Source organism: Rhinoderma darwinii, chromosome 4, assembly GCF_050947455.1.
Source record: "Rhinoderma darwinii isolate aRhiDar2 chromosome 4, aRhiDar2.hap1, whole genome shotgun sequence".
Classification (NCBI taxonomy): Eukaryota; Metazoa; Chordata; class Amphibia; order Anura; family Rhinodermatidae; genus Rhinoderma; species Rhinoderma darwinii.
In genome coordinates, this window is record NC_134690.1 from 172949320 (window position 1) to 172972935 (window position 23616).

Below are 23616 nucleotides of genomic sequence, written 5' to 3' on the forward strand. Positions count from 1 at the left end.
CGATCCGGGAACCCGGGAGCAGCTGTCGGTCCTTGCCTGTCTCGAGGAGCAGGGAGGCGGCGAGTGTCCACGTGGCGTCGGGGTCTGGCTCCGGCCTGCAGGAGGGATGAAGGAGTGCTAGGGCGAGGTTCCGTCCAGCGTGGACCGAAGATACCTGCCGATGAATGAGGTGCCAGGAGTGACCGTGAGGTTCTTGCGACTTCTCCCCTTCGTCATCGTATGCTGAAGTCGGGTAAGTAAGCCCTTTCGGGCTTTTGTCTGTGCGGTGAGTCCAGAGTTCCAGTGATGTGAGTCCTCACACCGCCATGCCTAAGCCACGCCCCCCAATGTCATTTGTACTGCAGGGTGAACAGCTTAAAAACGAAACCCCCAAAAAAACAATGGGGAAATTAGTTGTTTTTCTTATTTTCCCCTTTACAAAATAATTTCTCCAAATTTCCCAGTACATTATGTAGTACAATAAATGGTGTTCTTGAAACTAGAACTCGTACTGCAAAAAAAAAAAAAAAAAAAAAGGCCTTCATAAAATGGAGAAATAAAAAAGTTACGGCTCTTGAGGGTTTGAGATGACAGACAGCAAAGACAGGTAGAAGACCAATCCTGCATAGATTCTCCAAGCCTACTTAACCCTTTCCCAACCGCCCACTGTCTTTTGACGGCAGGTGGTGCAGGTCCCCAGTCTACAACGACGTCTTTTGGCGTCGCTGTAGATGAGGCTGATGAGTGCTCGTCTGAACGCGCATCCTCTGAGCAGAAGCCATAACTAACAGCTCCTGATCTCAGAGCAGCCTCCTGAACACAGCTAAGGTCGGAAAACATTCCAACGCCAGCTGTTTAACCCTTTGATTGCCGCGGTCCGTGACCGCGGCATGACTATTCCCCTCTTTGATCGCATCACCGGGTCTTTGATGCTTGAGAAAGGTCCTACTGGACTGAAACGTCGCACGGGTGATTAAAAAGCTGACATATGTTGGAAGTGCTGTCTCCTCGTCTATTTTGTCTATCTGATAATGGGGACCGCGGATCCGATCCTATTGAGGCGTGCACCCACTTGTGGTCCAGTGCTGTGGTAATTTTCTGCTTTGCATATATGAACAGTGACATCAGGTCTTCCTTCTAGTAGCGGAATCCCCGGCCTATGCTCTGGCTGGGGATTCCGCTCCTAGAGGGAGTCCCAATGGTGCTATCTACAGGCGGGGGCTAGCACTATCTTCAAGGGGGTTGTGGCACTATCAACGTGGACACTGTGGCACTATCTAGGGGCACTATCTACATGGGCACTATCTACACTGGCACTTAGTATGTAGGCACTGGCACTAGGGGCAGCTTTGGGAGCGTTATACTGCATAAGGGCAGCTAGGAGGGCATTATACTGTATGGGTGCAATATGCTGTATGGGACAGCTATTGGGCATTATACTCTATGGGGCCGCTATGGGGCATTATACTGTATGGTGGCATCTGTGTGGGCATTATGCTGCATGGGAGAGTCTGTGTGGGCATTATACTGTATGGGGGCATCTGTGTTGGCTTTATACTGTAAGGGTGCATCTATGGGGGCATTATACTGTGTGGAGACAGCTATTTGGCATTTATACGATGTAGGAGGCACTATGGGAGCATGATATGGGTGGGGATTGGGTGGGATTAGAAACGTGGCTTATAAAAAAAAAATCTTCTGTACATCTTTTTTTTCCTTAGGGAATGTTTCTCCCCTTTCCCTGGTGCCATGATCCTCCTTTTGCTCTAAAAAAGACATCTGGAACTGCAGATCCCCCGAACACAATGTAAAAAAGGCCTAATGCTAGAGTACAAATATATATATATGTATATATATATATATATATGTGTGTGTATTTAACTTCTGCGGCAGGTCCCGCTCCTGCCGGTGGTCATCTGCTATCCACCAGTGTTAGGCGATCCACCATTAGCTTCCATCCAGCTGCCCACTATCAGTCTGCCTCCCACCGTCGGTATCAAGCCTGAAGCTTCCCCCCATCAAGTTACCATCTGCCAGGGCCTGTTTCTACTCTACTTGGCCAGTAGCTACACTGCTGGGACCATTTCAAGAGATAGAGGCCTGGTAGCCCCTCTGCAGTGTAGACCAGATCCCTGTATAGGGGTTAAATAGGGTGAAGACCAGGGAGGCTACTTAGGCCTTCAAAGGTCGCCCTAAGCCAAACCGCTGGAGTAGCCCAGTGGGTCCACAACTTGCTGGTCACAACAATATCTATCTATCGATCTATCTATACATACATGCACACTCCTCAACATTGAAGCTGCAACACCAAGAAGGGCAAGCTATAAGGTTATGCAAATCGAGGAAGTAGCAGGTGTCGCTAAGAGTTGCGAATTATCAACGTTTCAAGCGCCTAGCTCAATCTGTGGCATGTGGGAGGGGCATAAAAGCTAGATAGAAAGCAACGTTTTTTAGCCACATGAAACCTCCTGTTCATCGAAGGGCCAGTTATCGCCACTTGTCGAAAACGGAGAGGGACAGAATCCTTGAACTGAGTGACCTTGTTTTTTATCACTCCGGCAGATCGCTACTCGCCTAGGCCGAGATGTCAGCACTGTTCAATGTTGCGTGTCCCGGAGGTTGGGAGAACAACAACGAACAGGAATGACAGCAAGAGGTGCACGGAAGCAAGCCCCTGCACAGACGGATCGTCTGATTGTAAGAAAGGTGAGTAGTGATCCATTCTGTATTGCAAGTGAAATTGATTTGGTCGTGGAACCAGAGGTACGGCCATTAATCCAAAGTGTCCCAGAAGCCTTTTTACAACTGTCAGGTCGCATGTTGCTTGTGCTACTGTGAGCAGCCTGCGTGGCCTAAGCGTGCTACCATGGCCTGCAGCGTCTCTAGACTTGTCTCCCATCGAGCACATCATTGGTTGTCAATTGCAAAGGGAGCTGCCAGCAGTCAATCTTAATGATTTGCGTGCCCAAGTGCATTCAGTGTGGCATAACATTCCTCAACCATTAAAAACCTCATAGTAAGTACATGTATTTCTGCGCGTGGCGCTCATACTCTATACTGAATAAATCAAGATAGATGGAATATTTGGTTTCCATTTATCATTAACATTTCTATCAGTCCTGTGATTTCCACAATTCCACATTACACCTAGAGGAGCTTTTATAACCTCTCATTCTAAGTCCATAGGTATTAATATGGAGTTGCTTCCCCCTTTGCAGCTAAAACAGCTTCCACTCTTCTGGAAAGACTTTCTACAAGATTCTGGAGTGTGTCTGTGGGAGTTTTTGCCTATTCATCCTTAAAGGGAATGTGTCGCTAGAAATTATTATTTTTTTCAGTTAAACAATTAGTATTTGAATGATTACACATGGTTTTAATTTTTTTAATTTTTTCACAAGTCAGGAAATTGTGTAAATTAGATTCTAATTTATAACATTTCCATGTGCTGGTCACTAGAGGGAGCAGTTCCCAAAATTGCAGCATGGTCACTGTGGTAAAGTGACCTCATTGATTTATGCTGCAAATTTGGGGTGGACACACTCTCCTCTAGTGTCCTCACATAATCCCCCCTCCCATCTTCTGGCTAGTGCCAGGAGAAGGAGGGGTTTGAAGGTCTTCAAACCTCCTACACTGTGTGCCGCCATTTTCTGAGCGACTGCACAGTGTGGGAGGATTAGATACAGGGCTCAGCAGACAGTATCACACGAACATACATGCACATAATACACACATCACATACACGTACATAAATTACTTGCTCCTGCCGCCGCCGCCTCCGCTGATCTACGCTCCTTGCGTCTTCGCTTTGTTGAACATATGAGTCATCATCTTACTGTCCGGCAGCGGCTTCCGGTCCACATGAAAATGGCGCCGGATTTCGCTCTACGAACGAGCTTCATTTTGGTCTGTGTGGGAGCGGACACAGACGGCATACGCTTCTGAGAATGGAACGGCTCCCGTTCGCATTCTCTATGGGGTTGTATGTGCCGTATTCCATCTCTGTATGTGTCGTTAATCGACACAAATAGAGATGAAAAAAAAATGGCAGCCCCCATAGAGAAGTAAAAGTAAGGACACAGTAAAAAGTTTAAAGTCACAACACTAATAAATAAAATTTTTATATTTTATTAAAAACAAAATAATTAAAAAAAAAAAAATTCATGACACCTTCCCTTTAAGAGCATTTGTGAGGTCAAACACTGATGTGGGATGAGAGGGCATGGCTCGCAATCTTTGTTCTAGTCCATCCCAAAGGTGTTTGATGGGGTTGAGGTCATGGTTCTGTGTGGGCCAGTCAAGTCCTTCCACACCAAAATCACCAAACAATGCCTTTATGGGCCTTACTTTGTGCACTGGAGCACAGTCATGCTGGAACAGAAAAGGGTCTTCTCCAAACTGTTCCCACAAAGTTGGAAGCATACAATTGTCCAAAATGCCTTGGTATGCTGAAGTATCAGGATTTCCCTTCTCTGGCAGTTAGGGTATGTGCACACGACCTATTTTCAGACACGTAATTCAGGCGTTTTACGCTCGAATTACGCCCGAAAAGACGGCTCCAATATGTCTGCAAACATCTGCCCATTGCTTGCAATGGGTCTTACGATGTTCTGTTCAGACGAGGTGTAATTTTACGCGTCGCTGTCAAAAGACTCCAATGAAAAACAGCTCCAATTACATCCGTAATGGACGCCGCGAAAAACGTGAGTACTTGAAATTACGTCTGAAATTCAGGAGCTGTTTTCGCCTGAAAACAGCCCCGTAATTTCAGACGTATTTTGCGTTTGCGTGTGAACATACCCTAAGAGTCCTAGGCCAACCGCTGAAAAACAACCCCATAGCATTATCCCTCGTCCACTAAACTTTACATTTGGCACAATACAGGCAGGTCACGTTCTCCTGGCAGTCCAGTGGTGGTGTGCTTTACACCATTCCATCTGACACTTGGCGTTACTTGCTATGCCCACGATGAATGCTCTGAGCAGTGTAAATTCCCAAAAGGAGTCACTTCTCAGGGGTTTTAAATTGTACCTCAAGGGTTCTGCAAATGCAACATTGTGCCCAGAAACCAATCCAGCAAAATATGTGCTCCAAAAGCGAAACGGGACTCCTTTCCTTTTGAGCCATGCTGTGTATTGCTGTACTTGAGAGAAATTGCATTACAAATTGCTTTTTCTCCTATATTCCTTGTGAAAATGAAACATTTTGAGCTAAAACTACATTGTTGAAAGAAAAAACCCTTCTATTTTCATGACCCAATTCTAATAAATTCTCTGAGAAAAACATGTGGGGTACAAAATGGTCACTACGCTCCTAGATAAATTCCTTGAGGGGTGTAGTTTCCAAAATGGGATCTTTTGGGGGATGTTTCTTATGTTTTGGCACCACAAGACCTCTGCAAACCTATAATGGTGCCTTGAAAACATCCTAGAAAAAAAGGCCCCAAAGTCCACAAGGTGCTCTTTCGTTTCTGAAGGCATGTGTTGCAGTCAAGTAGCACACTAAGGCCACATATGAGAATTCTAAAAACTGCAGAATCTGGGCAATTAAGATTGAGTTGCGTTTCTCTGTTAAATCTTGCTGTTACAGAAAAAAAATAATTAAAATTGAATATCTGCAAAAAAAGGAAAATTTTTACATTGCACCTCAACTTTGCTTTGATTCCTGTAAAACATCTTTAACCTTCTAACGTCCTAAAAAATAAAGATAAAAGGACATTTAAACAGTGATGATGTGATAAAGTAGACATATGGGAAATGTTAATGACTAAGTGTGTCATTGTGTGATATCTTGTGTGATATCATCATCATCTGTCTATAACAATATAAATAAATACTTCCCATATGAAACAGGTATCATAGTGGTGAGGGTTTAAAATGCAAATCCACACAAAGAAGATACGATAATAGAAAAGGAGTGTGAGAAATATCAGCAAGGTGTTCTGGAGCCAGTGGTTCTTCCTCTCGAGATTCTGGATTTTTGTGAATGCCAACAATAAGGAATGTTCATACGTCCATTAGTAGCAGACCTAATCAGGCCAATGCAAAATGCAATAGTGTAATAGTGAAAACACTTTAGATAGAAGCGAGGATACCTTATTGTACTCACAAGATACACTTTTAAAAAATGCTCATCAATAAAATGTGTGCGGCACGTAACACCCCGATAGGGTTTCGCCCTATCACGGCTTCTTCCAAGGCATACAAGGCGTGTCTTCCAACTGCTGTATTTAACAGCCACATTTTAATATAACAATACATTATAAACAGTTAACATTTATATAAAATTAATAAACCGACATCATATAGTGTTAACAATATAGATCTCTCCACATTTCCGGATTATTAATTGTACAAAAAGCTTGGAATTTAAAAAGAATTTAAAAAGTAGCAAACTTGGAAAAGACCTATCCTCGTCAGACCCCAAAATATTGAGTGCCTTCCCTATACCCTCCATTATCCAAAACATATAGGAGTTGAAATAAAAATCAATGTCTCCAAAATTCCTAACATAATTTTAGATGTATTATTTGCATAATAAAGCCACGTCACCTAATAAGATCACGTGGAAATGTGCATGCAGTAGGAGACTCCATGTACTCTCATCCATGAAATGCCGGTCAGATGAATACTCTGGATTTATATGATCAAAATAATCATATACTAGTAAAGGTTAATATCCGTTTTGCAGAGGAGGCAAGCATTATGCTGGGGGGGGGGGAGAGTTCAATAAGGAGGAATATCTGTACAATGAGTCAGCGAAACTTTAAATACCATAAAATTAAACAATCTCTAATATATCAAACTAGAAGTGCCGTAGTGTTTAAAGTGTAGCTAAACGTTCGACAAACTTCTGACATGTCATAGTGACATGTCAGAAGTTTGTATTGGTGGGGGTCCGAGCACTGAGACCCCCACCAAACGTTAGAACGAAGCAGCTGAAGCACTCATGTGAGCACTCAGGTGCTTCGTGTCTGTTCGGCTTTTTCCGGAAATAAATGTATCGTGTACGGACTCAATACAAAGCCTATGAGCCCGAACTCCGATACATTGGCTTTCCGGAAAAAAACTAACAGAAACGAAGCAGCTGAGCGCTAACACGAGCACTTCACCTGCTTCGTTCTAACGTTTGGTGGGGGTCTCCGTGCTCGGACCCCCACCAATACAAACTTCTGACATGTCACTATGACATGTCAGAAGTTTGTCAAACGTTTAGCTACACTTTAAATAAAGTGACAAGGGTTCGTTTGTTCTTCAAAATAAGAAACAGATTGAAGGGAACTATCGAATCTAGGGGAATTAACGTTTATAATAATTTACATCAACTTAGAGTAAAGGATGCTATAAGGCCAGTTATTCGAAAATCTCAATATTCTATGTGTACTCCTCTCAAACCTTCACGTCGGCCGACAAATATTAAATCGCTCTGTTAAAGGGACAAATTACCATATTCAAATTCAATACACAGACATTGAAATTATTTGATAAAACATTTTAATTCAAAATCTATGTTTTATCGGGAAAAATACAATATTCTTCCCTTTGGCTAATTTTTTTAATGAACCCCCCCCCCAAATTAGCTTTCACTATTTGCACCACATAGATCATTGTGAGAACTGCCATTTTCACAGTATTTGACGTAACTGTAAGTCATGGCCGGGAAGTGAGAGTATGGAATGGGCTGTATGTTACAGCCAACACTTCAGTGTAACGGCCAGGATCCCGCCCATTTAACCAATTAGATGCCACTGTCAATTGCGACCACAGCATCTAGGCCATGAGAAAGAGTGGGGCCCCTTTGTCACCTAACGCATTCCCCGCGATGCGATTGCGGTGTGTTTATAGTTGTTCAGGCAGCCTGGGGGCCTAATGAGGGCCCCCCAGATCTGCCAACTTTGTTCTACCATTAAGCCCTGCCAAAAGCTAAAAGGGGTTTTCCTGCTAGAAAATGTATCACATAGCCACAAGATAGGAGATAAGTGTACGATCACTGGGACACCTACTGATTACTAGAACGGGGGTCCCAAACACCCATTCCTCCTAATTGCAGTGAGGAGGATTTTGAATGGAGCGCTGGTCAAGCATGTGCCCTGCTGCTACCTTTAATGTCTATGGGGCCAAGGGAGGCAGCCTTATGCAGAGCTCTTAGGACCCCTGTTAAAGTGATCGGCGGGGGTCTCAGTAGTGGGGCTCCCAGGGATCACACATTTAAGTCTTGGGTTCCTAGAGCACTGGGCTGACTTTTCATTGGGGTACAAACTGTATTCTGCGGATGATTTGCACCTAAATGGAAGGTGGTCTTCTGTGCTGGGGTGAGAGAATTCTAGCTGGGGTGGCGGAGTATTTAAACTAGGGCTGACGATGGAGTTTCAATGTAGAAAATAAAAGGGTAGTTAGGTTAGAGAGGGGTCAGACTATATTGGTGGGGGGATAAACAGACTGTGGGGAGTGGACTAGGCAACAAGATAAGGAGATCCTTTCGTTACAAAACAGCAATGAAAATAAAAATGCCCAAATAATGTCAAATAATCAAATTTCTGATACTGAAAGAGAAACATTTAAAGGCAAGTTAAAGTGTATGTTCACAAATTCCAGAAGTCTAGCAAGCAAAATGGGGGAGCTGGAGGCCTTGATACTGGAAGAAAATATAGATATAGTTGTTGCTGCTGAAACATGGCTGGACTCTTCACATGACTGGTCTGTAAATCTACAGGGTTTTACACTGTTTCGGAAAGACAGGATAAATAGGAAAGGCGGTGGTGTATGTCAGAAGTGATATGAAGGTGAGTGTGAAAGAGACATTAGAGGGTGAAGACTGTGAGGAGGTTGAAACCTTGTGGGTGGAATTACAAAGGGAGGTAAACACTGAAAAAATTACTTTTGGTGTAATCTATAGACCCCCCCCCCCCCCAATATAACTGAGGAGATGGAAGTTCAGCTATATAAACAGATGGAGCAGGCTGCACAGGCTGGTACTGTAATAATAATGGGAGATTTTAATTACCGGGATATTAATTGGCGTCATGGTTCGGCTTCAACTGCAAAGGGGAAACATTTCCTCGACCTGTTGCAGAAAAAATGTATGGGCCAGTTTGTGGAAGACCCGACTAGAGGTGAAGCTCTGTTGGATCTGATCATTATCAAAGCATTTTTTATTAGAAAATAAACAAAGCATATAAAACATTACACAAAATTGCAAAAATTGGCACATAGTGCAATACAAGAAAGTCAAATTGCAAGAAATGTTACAAAAACATATGAGTAACGGCAGGAGGTAGCCTCCTGAACATCAGAGTAATATGAACTACATAATAAAACCTAATGATAAGTAATAATATCATAACTACAATAAAGGTAGTGCAATATGTAGGGAAACCAGTCCCAAAGACGATAAGTAATGACACGTTTAAGTGCAAAGTCTAACACGAAGTTACACAAACACAAAACAACGAAGGGAAACACAGACGGACAAAAGCACACAGAATTTGGCGAAAGGAGTGTTCAATAGAGGCCATCTAACCAGAGAGGCATATCAGGACCCCCCCGGAATTCAGACCAAACTCGACCAAGTTCGAACAAAAACATCGGGCCTAGCACGATCAGCAGACATTAACTCCTCCATCCTCATAATCCCATTTAATTCCGTTACCCATTCCTTCAAGGAAGGCATGGTACTAGACTTCCAATGACGTGGAATAACAGTTCTAGCTGCAGTCAAAAAATGTCTAAAAATCCCAGTTTTGAGGTGTGGGAGTGATCCAGGGACTATGGAGAGCAATCCAACAGAAGGCGAGGTAGGAACGGCAGTACCAAAAAGTTTGTTGCCAAGATTAAAAAAAAATTCCCACAAGGGACGGAGCTTGGGGCAATCCCACCGAATGTGCAACATGGTTCCAGGAGCCTCCCCACACCTCCAACAAGCTGCAGACACCTCAGGGAATATCCTATGCAAAAGGGAAGGACAGCGGTACCATCTGGTAAGTATTTTATAGTTTTTCTCTTGAGCAAAACAGGAAGTAGGTAACTTATGGGCCAGGATGAAAGAAGTTCCCCACTCTTCCTCGGAATGCCGGATCCCCATGTCCTCATCCCACGCTGTGGTGAATGTTAATTGAGAGGAGGAGTAATCAGGTTGGAGGATCCCATGTAAATAGGACAGCACACGAGGAGCAGAAGTCAAGGACAGATAATGTTCCAGAGGAGTCTTGCCCTGCAGTAACACAAGACAATCACCCATGGAAGAGAGGTAGGAACGTAGCTGAAAATAGGACCACCAGATTGATCGTCTCCCCAGGCAGGCCTCAGAGACAGCAGTAAGTGACAGGATTGCACCTTGAGGTGTAAGGGTCTGCGCCAAGTATCCGCCATCCTGTCTCCCCCAACAGAGGAATGTGTCAACACCAACCGCCGGAGGGAAGGAAGGGTTATCAAACAGAGGAGCCAAAGGACCCGGACGGTGAGCAATGTCCATGGTACCAATGATCCGCTCCCACACCACAAGAAACGGACGTGTGAGGAAAGGCAGAGAGGACGTTGGTCTCTGGAGACCAGACAACCAAGGTAAAGAGGACAATGCAAGAGATGACATTTTATTCTCGATTCGCACCCATTGCTTACCCGCAGCCGCACGGAACCAGTCAACCAACCTCATGAGAATCGCAGCATTATGGTAGCGCTTAAAGTCCGGTAAGCCCGCACCTCCCTCCGCCTTAGGCCTACTGAGAGTAGAAAATCTAAGCCGAGGCCGAGATGAGCTCCAGACAAATTTGGTTATGGCCCTATGCAAGGTCTTGAAGAAGGACGCAGGGACCACAATGGGGACAGTTTGAAATATGTACAAAAATTTAGGTAAAATATCCATTTTGACCGCGTTTATACGTCCGAACCACGACATGCGCCGACCCCCATATGCTTCCAACTCTCGCAAGGTACGCTGTAAGAGAGGTGTGTAGTTCAGGGTAAACAGATCATACAACTGTGTGGGGATATGTATCCCTAAATATTTGAAAGATGAAGTTTGCCGCTTGAACGGGAAAACCCGAACAAGATGGGTAGCTAGAGGGGCGTCTAGAGATACATTCAGTGCCTCCGATTTAGAATAATTGACCTTGAAGTTACTCAAGTGACCAAATCGCTCAAACTCCCCCGTCAAAGATGGCAAAGAAATCATTGGAGTCGTGAGGTACACTAGAAGATCATCAGCGTACAGTGCTAACTTGTGATGTTGAGCCCCAACGCAAACACCTTGAATGTTAGGGTTATTCCACAGTGCCACGGCCAGATGTTCCATGACTAACACATATAACAGAGGTGAAAGTGGACACCCCTGTCGTGTTCCATTTGTAATAGGTAAAGAATCAGACAAGAGACCATTAACTCGTACCCGAGCTGTAGGCCTGTGATATATTGCCATAATCCTGGCCACCATGGTAGAGCCAAGGCCAAACTGATTCAGGACACTGCGGAGAAACACCCAGTGTACCCTATCAAAAGCCTTTTCGGCATCGACAGAAAGTAGACACATCGGTATCTGTCGTGACTGACAATAAGATGTTAAAAGCAGGGTCTGGTTAGTATTGTCCCTGGCTTCTCTACCCCGTACAAACCCTACCTGATCATCCATGACCAAGGCCGGTAATAGCGGAGAAAGTCTGGCTGCAATCAATTTCGCAAAGATTTTTACATCTACATTAATCAATGAGATGGGCCGAAAATTTGCACACGTCGTGGGGTCTTTGCCCGGTTTCGGTAGGAGAGTAATATGAGCCTCAAGAGACTGAGGCGCAAAGGGACAAGAGGAAGACACAGAGTTAAATACTTTCGTCAAAAAAGGAGCAAGTTGATCCTTGAACGTCTTATAAAATCTATTTTTGAACCCATCAGGTCCTGGACTTTTGCCCAAAGGAGAATCACCGATCGCCTGTAAGACTTCGGATTCCAAAAATTCCTCCTCAAGTCCCAAGGCGTCCCCAGCCTCCAAAGACGGCAAGGCCGACTGAGTCATGAATCTCGCCGCCAGTGGGAGACGCAATTTTAGGGATATATGATGCTTGCGTACAGGGATGCAATATCCGAGCTAAAGTCAGACCACATTTATCCACAAATTCGTAGGAGTGTTTGCGCATCCGATCCCGAAATCTAGCATGCGACTGGTCTAGCAAGGAACGCAGAGATTCTCGCGTCATAGTGAGTTCAGAAAAACACCTGTGAGGAGGAAGGAGCACGCTTATGACTGGACTCCAACTCTCGTATCCACTCCAAAAGCCGCGCAATAGCTACCCCCTTTTCCCTTTTCAAACGAGCTCCGTTCTGAATCAGGACACCCCTAACCACGCACTTCAGTGCCTCCCACTGTAAAGGTAGCGGAGTAGAGTCATGAGCGTGTACAGCGAAAAAAGAGCTAAGCGTATCTTTAAAGGAACAGTGTCATCACAAATTATTTTTTTATATGTTAAAGATGTTAGTGCTTTATTAAAAACGTTTATATTCATTTGTGTGTTTGTGTTTTACTTTTTCTTATTTTTACACTTTTTCTTCCCTATGGGGGCTGCCATTTTTTGTTCCATTTCTGTGTGTGTCGATTAACGACACATACAGACATGGAATACGGCAGCCACAGTCCCATAGGGACTGCGAACGGCTCCCGTCCCATTGACTGCAGTGTACGGCGTCTGTGTGGGAACTGCGCATGCGCCGCTCCCACACAGTCCTATTCGAAATTGGCGCCGTCCGGCGCCATTTTCCTGTGGACCGGAAGTCGCGGCCGGACAGTAATATTACTACTTCCGGTCGCGGCTTCCGGATTTGTGCACTTGCACCAGCGGCAGCAAACGGAGCGGACGGGCCGGAGGGAGCCGCGGCGGCAGGAGCAGGTAAGAGATTTCAATGTATGTTCGTGTTTGTGTGTGTTTACTACTGTATGTAAACCTACTACACTGTGGGTTAGCTCAAAAAATGGCGACACACAGTGTAGGAGGTTACATCGTTCAAACCCCTCGTTTATCCCGGCACTAGCCAGGATAAAGGAGGGGGGGATGCTGAGAGCTCACTAGAGCGAGGGCTTTTAACAAAATGTTGCAATGCTGCAATTTTGGGAACAGCTCCATCTAGTGACCAAAAATGGGTAGTATTATAAATTAGAAATAATTTATAATATTACCTGGACTCGTGCAAAAAAATAAAAAAAATTTGAACAGTGTTTAATCACCCACACACTAAATGTTTAATTTTTAAAAAAAAAACATGTTTTTCAGGCAACACATTCCCTTTAAGAGCGAATAGACATACCGTATCGCGTAAGAGATTATCATTAAGCTTCCAAGACTGGAACGTGGGCGCCGAGTCAGGGAAAGTAAGAGATAAGAAGACTGGTGCATGGTCCGACCAAAACATGGGGCCCACCTCAGTAATAGGGTGCCAAGTAAGCAAGTGATGGCTAACGAGAAAGGCATCTAAACGACTGTACATATTAAATACCTATAGCTGAATGTGAGGACATATCACACCTCCACTGAGGGAAGAATAACACCAAATACAAATTGTATCTGCAAAAATATATAAATCCTTTATTACATTAAATCATAAAAACATGTTGGCCATCAGGACCTAAAATACAACAGACAATTTAAAATACACTGGCATAGAGAACAGAAGGGCTATTCAAAAAAAATATTATGTACACAAAAATGCTGTATATATAGCAGCAATGCGGGTCATTAGGTCAAACAAGCTGTGTGCATATAGTATGAGGAACTCTGCAAACCACACATAAGGTTCAGACACCCATGTCATCACACATCAACATGAAAAATAGACCCATCAATATATGCACAGGGATGGCAGCAAACAAAGTACAGTGTGTACAGAGCTAGAAAGAGAACAGGAAGTCACCATAAATGAAAGTACGGTCCCTGAACCTATACCAACCCAGGTGTAGTAAGAATAACCCAAAAGTAAACTCCACGCCAGGAGCCCCGACGCGCGTTTCGCGGTAGCTTTTTCAAGAGGTACTGACAGGAAGAGTAGTTGATGATATACATATACTGAAAAAATGGGAGGGGTCCCTTTAAAGTAACCAATTACGGTAAGGTATTGAAAGTACCTCATTATAAGCAGCCAAGGCTGAGCCTGGTGTAAAGTATAATCAGCTGAGCTAATATATATGTAAATACCTGACTGTTGGGCAGTGAGTCACAAACACCACCAGCTTTCACATACACGCACCACACGGACGCCACTGCGCATGCGCGTGCGCATCAGTGCAGAAGCGCCGGGAAAAGAATGTTAGGTCGCACTATTGTGAGATGACATACTGCGGTGGCCATTTTGAATATGGGCAAAAACGATGTTATAGACCTTTCTACCATAAATAGCGTTTTGACATGTCATGTTCAAGTGGCCATTTTGGATGTGGGCAAAAAGCGATCACACAAGCCCATATACTGCAGATGCCATTTAGAAAGTGAACAGAACTGAGCTGGTATATCAATCAGTCACTAAATATAGACCCAGATGTATATAAACAATTATACCATAAATGCTGTTACACACATAAACATGTCATAGAATGGATATTAATTGACATTATAACATAAGAGAAATGTATACATAAATAAAAAATGCAAAAAATATATATTAGAACAATTTAAAGAAAAAGGGGGATTTCTTCATGATATAGAAAACCAAAATGTGGTAAGTGCAAGGAGAGTGAACACACGTGCTCAGTGATGTGATAAGAGAAAGAAAGAAAAAAATATAAGATAAAATAAAGTGACACACACGTGATGAGATGCACCAAAAGAACAATTAATTTTATTATGTTGACAACAATAAGACATACAACAATACAACATAGTTTAATATTAATACGATATAATATAGTATAATATAATATAGTGATACCATAAAAAATGAAAGTGTAAAAATATATATAAGTGATGTACATTTAATAAACTTAATGTGACAAAAATGTGAATATTGTACAAATATATACTGAAATGTATACGTACCATAATGTGTGTCAATAAATTGTCGTAATAAATACATAATTTAATAAAATTGATAAGGATATGTATATATGTATAAATATATGTGCAAATGTGCATTATCACAGACGAATTGAAAAGATATATGGAATCCTACACTAAAGAAATACCCTAATGTGTATAACACACATAATAGGTATTTATCATGTGTGTGAACACACAAACATGTATACCCCTTGAAAAAGCTAAAACAACTATAGACAAATCCAGCATAATTATAGCAAAACGGTATAAATAAGTAAGAAGAACCAGAAATATTGATTGTCAAAACACATGGAGTGTGACGCTTGATATTCAAATCCACCCATATATTTTAAGGCCAATATAAACAGGACCCCTATAAGAAGATAAAAAGACACAATTATATCAATACAAGCCATCAACTACAAAAATGGAATTTATAACAACAAGTACACAATAATATAAACCAGAGGATTATTTCAATGTAATCAACAAAAACCTCGGTAAACCAAACCCGTCAAATATAATAAATGTATACAAAGTTAAAAACTCATGATGCCATAAGACCCAGAAGAGTTTATAGGAAGGAGGCAAAGGACATTTTTTCATTGAGACCCAGAGGTGATCTAGTCTTAAGTTTTGTGATCCATTTGCACTCAATGCGTTCTAATTTGCGGAAAGTATCACCTCCACGTGATCCGATAATGATCTTATCGATGCCCAGCACCCTCAAGTCCTGCCATCTATTATTATGGAAATCCCGGAAATGTCTCGGAATGGATTTCAGTTTCTCAATTTCCTCCCAGTTATTGCTCTCAATTCTTCCAGCTTTTTTAATGTCCCTCACATGTTCCTGAATTCTTATTTTCAATTCTCTTGTGGTCATGCCCACATACGACAGACCACATGGACATGTGGCCATGTAAACAACACCAGTGGTACTACAATTTATGAAGTGTACGATTTTATAAAAATTTTTGTTTTCGGAGTCTGCAAAAGTGTCCGTCTTGACCATCAAGTTGCAGATGGAACAATGACCACAAGAGAATGATCCCCAAGCTGGTCCTTTGGAACCAAATAAATAAGTCCTAGGACTAGGGGCACTGTAATGGCCCCGGACTAAATGATCTCCTAAAGTTTTACATTTTTTAGCTGTAAGTTGAGGCTTCAAGGATAAATGTTTCTTTAGATCAGGATCCGTGACTGTACATATTGTGCAGTGGAGAGAAATAAGTATATTCTCATACCTGGGGATTGAGAACCCTCCACACGTCAATCAATTGCATAGAGTGCATCGTAGTCTTCAAGGCTGCCAATTGTGTCTTAGGAACAGCAGACCTGCCCGAGGAGGTATCAAGCCTGGAGTCAAAGGTTAAATTAAAGTCACCACCCACAAGTAAAACACCTTCCGAAAACTCCTCTAATTTCCTGAGAAATACACGACACACCCGAGCTGGGTCCTGATTAGGAAGATAAAAGTTAGCCAATGTGAAAATCTTATTCTTAATAGACTACTTAAAGGGAATGTGTTGCCAGCAAAACATGCTTTTTTTTTTTTTAGTTAAACAATTAGTGTGTAGGGGATTAAACATTGTTCTAATTTTTTATTTTTTTTCACGAGTCAGGAAATATTATAAATTGGATTCAATTGGATTCTAATTTATAATATTTCTCATTGCTGGTCACTAGATGGAGCCATTCCCAAAATTGCAGCATTGCATGTGGTAAAGCAACCACATTGCTTTATGCTGCAAAATTGGGTAAAAAGCCCTCGCTCTAGTGAGCTCTCAGCATCCCCCCTCCTTTATCCTGGCTAGTGCCGGGAGAAACGAGGGGTTTGAACGGTCTAACCTCCTACACTGTGTGTCGCCATTTTTTGAGCTAACACACAGTGTAGAAGGTTTACATACACTAGTAAAACACACTGGAACACAAACATACATAGAAATCCCTTACCTGCTCCAGTCGCCGCCGCTCCCTCCGGTCCATCCGCTCCGTCTGCTGCCACTGCTCCATGTGCACAAGTCCGGAAGCCGCGACCGGAAATAGTAATCTTACTGTCCGGCCGCGACTTCCGGTCTACAGGAAAATGGCGCCGGACGGCGCGCATTTCAAATTGAACTGTGTGGGAGCGGCGCATGCGCCGTTCCCACACAGCGGCGTACATGTTAGTGGATGGAACGGGCCCCGTTCGCAGTCCCTATGGGACTGGAGCTTCCGTATTCCATGTCTGTATGTGTCGTTAATCGACACATACAGAAATGGAAAAAAAAATGGCAGCCCCCATAGGGAAGAAAAAGTGTAAAAATAAGAAAAAGTAACACACAAACACACAAATTAATCCAAACGTTTTTAATAAAGCACTAACATCTTTAACATATTAAAAACATTTTTGTGGTAACACTGTTCCTTTAAGAAAGACAAACCGACCACCTGGGTCGATCAGAACATCAATGGCCTTATGAGCAAGAGATTTATGGATACAGATACTAGCCCCTTTGGATTTACCGTCCGGGTTGGCACTATGAAACCAAACCGGATAATACCGGTTAGTAAACTGAGGGGTATGGCCCACCTGAAAATGGGTTTCCTGTAGGAACAGGATCTGCACCCGCTCTTTGTGCATGTGATATAGGACCTATCAGCGTTTTTCAGGGACATTAAACCCTCTGACATTAAGGGTACAGACTTTCAACTGTGCCATATCGCCGTAATCAGAATGAACAAGCCAATACTGTGTACTATCGTACCAAGGACAAAGACAAGACAAACCAGGAAGGTATCACACGACAACAAAGACAAACAAAACGGGTGAAATGATCACCCACTCCCTGAACTAATCAAGGAGATACAATTCAAATACAGTAAACACCGGACACAACCAATGAATCCCTAAGAGGAGAAGTGTCAGGACAAGGTCTAGCCAGCGACCTGCACCCCCCAACCCAGTAGCAATATAAAACATAGCTGAATGGATAAGAAAGAAATGATGAAGGGAATAAAAAAAGAGAAAAAGAAAAGGAAGAAAAGCCAGGTGACGAAATATTAGGGCCAAAGACCAAGAACAGAGAGCATATAGCCGAAGGCACATGACCCAAACAAAAACAGTCTGAGAACCCCAATAACGAACCACCCACCATACAGGTATCGACAGCATATATGTGCATTTAGGTATTCAAAATATGAAGTAAACATTCGTATGGGATTAACATCAATAATCCAGCAGGGGCTGTGAATTAGCAAGAAATGGCAAAAAACATAAAGTCCACCTAAAAGAAAAAGAAAATTAAAGGCAATGTGTTGCCAGAAAAACATGTTTTTTTTGTTTTAATTAAACATTTAGTGTGTGGGTGATTAAACATTGTTCAAATTTTTTTTATTTTTTTCACGAGTCAGGAAATATTATAAATTAATTCTAATTTATAGTATTTCCCATTTCTGGTCACTAGATGGAGCTATTCCCAAAATTGCAGCATTGCAAAATTGGGTAAAAAGCCCTCGCTCTAGTGAGCTCTCAGCATCCCCCCCTCCTTTATCCTGGCTAGTGCCGGGATAAACGAGGGGTTTGAACGGTCTAACCTCCTACACTGTGTGTCGCCATTTTTTGAGCTAACACACAGTGTAGTAGGTTTACATACAGTAGTAAACACACACAAACACGAACATACATTGAAATCTCTTACCTGCTCCTGCCGCCGCGGCTCCCTCCGGCCCGTCCGCTCCGTCTGCTGCCGCTGGTCCAAGTGCACAAGTCCGGAAGCCGCGACCGGAAGTAGTAATATTACTGTCCGGCCGCGACTTCCGGTCCACAGGAAAATGGCGCCGGACGGCGCCAATTTCAAGTTGGACTGTGTGGGAGCGGCGCATGCGCAGTTCCCACACAGACGCCGTACACACAAGTGAATGGGACGGGAGCCGTTCGTCGTCCCTATGGGACTGTGGCTGCCGTATTCCATGTCTGTATGTGTCGTTAATCGACACACACAGAAATGGAACAAAAAATGGCAGCCCCCATAGGGAAGAAAAAGTGTAAAAATAAGAAAAAGTAAAACACAAACACACAAATAAATATGAACGTTTTTAATAAAGCACTAACATCTTGAACATATGAAAAAAAATTCTGTGATGACACTGTTCCTTTAAGCAGGCAACAGGTGTAACAGAGAAACATGTGAGCAGCAGACAACCGCCTCGCAGAGCGTAGGCCGCATTGATGAACCAACAGCAGATTTCACAATATATCTCAGGAAGGACTCATAATGGAGCAGCATCCCGACCTCCATTATGCCTCACAGGAGAAGCAGGGGAGCGGCCACGTCTTCGGAATCGTGGACGCGAGGGCGGCTGAGGAACATAAGGCCATTCAGGGATAGAGACTCGCGGCAAATAAAGAGCAGCACAAAGATCCGGGATATCCCCGGGATCCCGAACTATCAGCAACCTGCCATCTTTCCGAACCTGTAACTGAAAGGGGTGTCCCCACGAGTAGGAAATTTCATGCTCTCTTAGCACATCCAACAGAGGATGCAACACTCCTCGCTTGTCTAAAGTCATCCAGACATGAATTGGATCTTGACACCATTCAATAAAACGTCGCCTTGGTCACGGGCCTTCCTCATAATCCGTTCTTTGAGGGCGAAGACATCTCTAGGTCTGTCAGGATCCGGATTACGAGGACCGAGAGTTCTGTGAGCTCTATCCAGCTCTAGAGGATCATCAGCGGGGCACTCCAGTAAGGAGTTAAACATAGACTGTAGAGTGGGTATAAGTTGCCCAGGGGAGACATCTTCAGGAATACCCCGGAGACGAATATAGTTACGACGGTTCCGGTTTTCATGGTCTTCCGACAGATTAAAAAGCATGTGAATCTGATGGGAGTGTTGCTCCAAATGATCAGCATGTGAGGCCTATTGCACTGAGACAGAGGAGATATCGCCTTCCATGCGCTGTACTTGATCAGACAAGTGAGAAAGATTATTAGTGAGCGATTGAATCTCAGATTTATAAGTGGTCTCCAGGCGATTAATATAACGCTCCATGTCCTGCTTAGTAGGTAGGGCAGATAACTGTTGCCGCAACCCCTGTAAATCATCCCCTGGTGCGGTGAGACTGAGACGAGTGGTCTGCAGTATCGCTGAAGGAGATGGGGGGGTAATGATGAGGGCCCCGACATAGAAGAGGAGAAAGCAGGCGAGACCTGGCCGCCATGACAGACACCACATGGCGAGCGCGCCAGAGCGGAAAACGCCATGACAGTCCCCATAGAACATTGCTTCTCTCCAGCCAACATGGATGGAAACTGACCCACAGGACCACAGGGAGAGGAGAGGGTACAATCGATACCTGGAGCAGCAGCGGTGGCCGCAGATGGAAGCCCCTGCACGAGTGGAGTCCCCACACCATCATGTCTCCCCTCCGGCGGCGCCATCTTAGAAGAAGCTCCAGCAGCCGTGTCCATGAGGAAACGCTGAATTGATCCGGTCGACGACATCTGTCTCGTCTGATATGGGGTCCCAGAGGTTGCCTTTGATTTCCTCACCATCAGGTATGAGTATTTCAGCTTCTAACAGTGCTTATGATCAGGTTAGGGAAGTGCCGGGACGGAGCTCTCAAGCAGCACGTCTGGTCAGCGCCATGTCCAAGCGACGCCCCGGATCTGATCATTTCTAATAATGCAGAGCTTGTTGGGAACGTCAATGTTCGTGAAAACCTCGGTAACAGAGATCATAATATAGTTATATTTTTTATATACTGTAAAAAACAAACACAGGCTGGAAGGGCAAAAACACTTAATTTTAAGCAGGCCAATTTCCCCAGGTTGAGGACTGCAATTCAGGATATAGACTGGGAAGAACGAATGTCAAATAATGGTACAAATGATAAATGGGAGATTTTCAAATCTACTTTGGGTAATTATATTGCAAAATTTAATCCAATAGGTAACAAGTATAAACGACTAAAATTAAACCCCACATGGCTTACACCTTCTGTAAAAAGGGCAATACATGACAAAAAAAGGGCCTTTGAAAAATACAAATCTGAGGGTACAGCTGTAGCCTTTGTAAATTATAAAGAGCTTAATAAAATTTGTAAAAAGGTAATAAAATCAGCAAAAATACAAAATGAAAGGCAGGTTGACAAGGACAGTAAAACAAATCCCCAAAAATTGTTTAAGTATATAAATGCTAAAAAGCCAAGGTCTGAACATGTAGGACCCTTAGATAGTGGTAATGGGGAGTTGGTCACAGGGGATCAAGAGAAGGCAGAGTTACTAAATGGGTTCTTCAGCTCTGTATACTGTATATACAACAGAAGAAAGAGCAGCTGATGTAGCCGGTGCCAGTGCTGTTAATATATCAGTTGATATACTGAATTGGATGAATGTAGAGATGGTCCAAGCTAAATGAAACAAAATAAATGTACACAAGGCCCCGGGACCAGATGGGTTACACTCTGGAGTTCTTAAACAGCTTAGTTCAGTTATTTCTTCTGTCCCCCTCTTCAAAATATTTAGAGATTCTCTAGTGACTGGTATAAAGCCAAGGGACTGGCGCAGGGCAAATGTGGTGCCTATTTTCAAAATGGGCTATAGGTCTTCCCCGGGTAATTATAGACCAGTAAGCTTAACATCCATTGTCGGAGCTTTCCGTCGGAACGGAGCCCTGACTGACACAAACGGAAACCATAGGTTTCCGTTTCCATCACCATTGATTTCAATGGTGACGGATCCGCTACCAATGGGTTTCCATTTGTGTTAGTTGTGTAAGGTTTCTGTCGTTTTGACGGAATCAATGCTCAATACCGTACGGTATTTATTCCGTCAAAACGACGGAACTCTTGCACAACTTACACAAATGGAAACCATTGGCACCGGATCCGAAACCATTGAAATCAATGGTGATGGAAAAGGAAACCTATGGTTTCCGTTTGTGCCAGTCAGGGCTCTGTTCCGACGAAAAGCTCAGACGGAACATCGGAACGGAGCCCTGATGCAGATGTGAACATGGCCTTAGCTGTCACCAGCCTATCATTTCTGTGACTAACTATTAAGTTAGATTGATAATATTTAACACTGCCAGCTGCATCTGTTAAACCTGTTATTTGGTGGTGTTCATTTGGTTGTTTTAGCAGTTATTGAGCTAACACATCAGTGTTATAAGACAATCTTGACCGCCTTTTCATCTATTTCAGTTTAGTCTAAGGCTATATTTGATCAGTAACTAGGATCAGATAGACTGTTCTGTGCGTCCCACTCAGTGATCAGCAGTTATTAACCATCTGAGATCCTTCACAAGGATGAATCAGGGTTTTTTTCAACTTGGAGCTATCTATTACTGATTTAGGTGAGTGAAATACTAAGCCAACCAGAAATAAAAAGACTCTCCACCTAAAACAGTGATTAGTATTTGCAATAATAGAAATTGAAAAGTGTGATTTCATTACTTCCAAGCCTCTTTACCTCTTCTCTGCTGTCCGCTCCGTGGCAATTTAACCTTGAGCTGAATACCAGGAGTAATCTGAGACAGACAGATAGCTAGGGACATGCTGTATGACAAACCCATTTAAACCCTTTTAGCTGTCACCAAATATGACTTTTCTGTGTCTTTGGAGCAATCATTATAGAAATCATATGATAAATCTATTCTGCTCTATGTGGCTGTGATTTTTTCCCCCAGTGACTTACACGGTAGCGGTCTTGAATTATCTATGCATCTTAACAAAATGACTGCTGATGCAAATTCATTAGTGGTTCTGTACTTGTCCAGCCCTCTTAAAATACAGGATATACCCATGCCTCACAACCATCCTGGATCCAGCAGGACAGTCTAAGATTCTGGGCGATGTCCAGCTGTTCTGGGAAGCCTTTGGCATGTTCCGGTTTCAACTGTATTTGCGTCCAAAGGATACAGATACAGTTAAATACAATGGTGGAGAAGAAAGCTGTATGTCTATTACGCCTGTAAGCCACCATTCAGCCTATGATGCTTGTTCTGTGCCGCTTGGCGCATGCATGCGCGATGCAGTGACGTCATCATGCCTGCCTGCGACGAACCACACACAACACAGGTGAAGGACACCTGCAGAGTGATCTAATCCATTTATCATGGGAACGGGGCTAGGTGAGTATTTACTTTATTATTTTTAGGTGGTACTAGGGGGCATTATAATGTGTGGGAAGGCACTATGGGGGCATTTGACTATATGGAGGGCACTTTTGTGGGCATTATACTGCATGTGGGGAGGCACCATTGGGGCATTGTAATGTGTATGTGGACCTATGGAGACATTATACTGTGTGGAGAGGTACTATGGGGGCATTTTACTGTGTGGGCGCACAATACTCTGTGGAGAGGCACTATGGGGGCACTACACTATGTGTGGGAGCATTCTTGAGGCATTATACTGTATGTGGGGACACTATGGGAACAATATAGTGTGTGTGGAAGGCATGATATAGTGTGGGGGCATTATGGGGCATGATACTGTGTGTGATGGCACTATGGAGGCATTATACTGTGTGGCATTATACCATGTGGTGGCAATATAGGGGCATTATACTGTGTGGGGGCACTGTTGGGGCATGAACCTGTGTAGGCATACTATGCGGGCATGATACTGTGTAGGGGCACTATGGG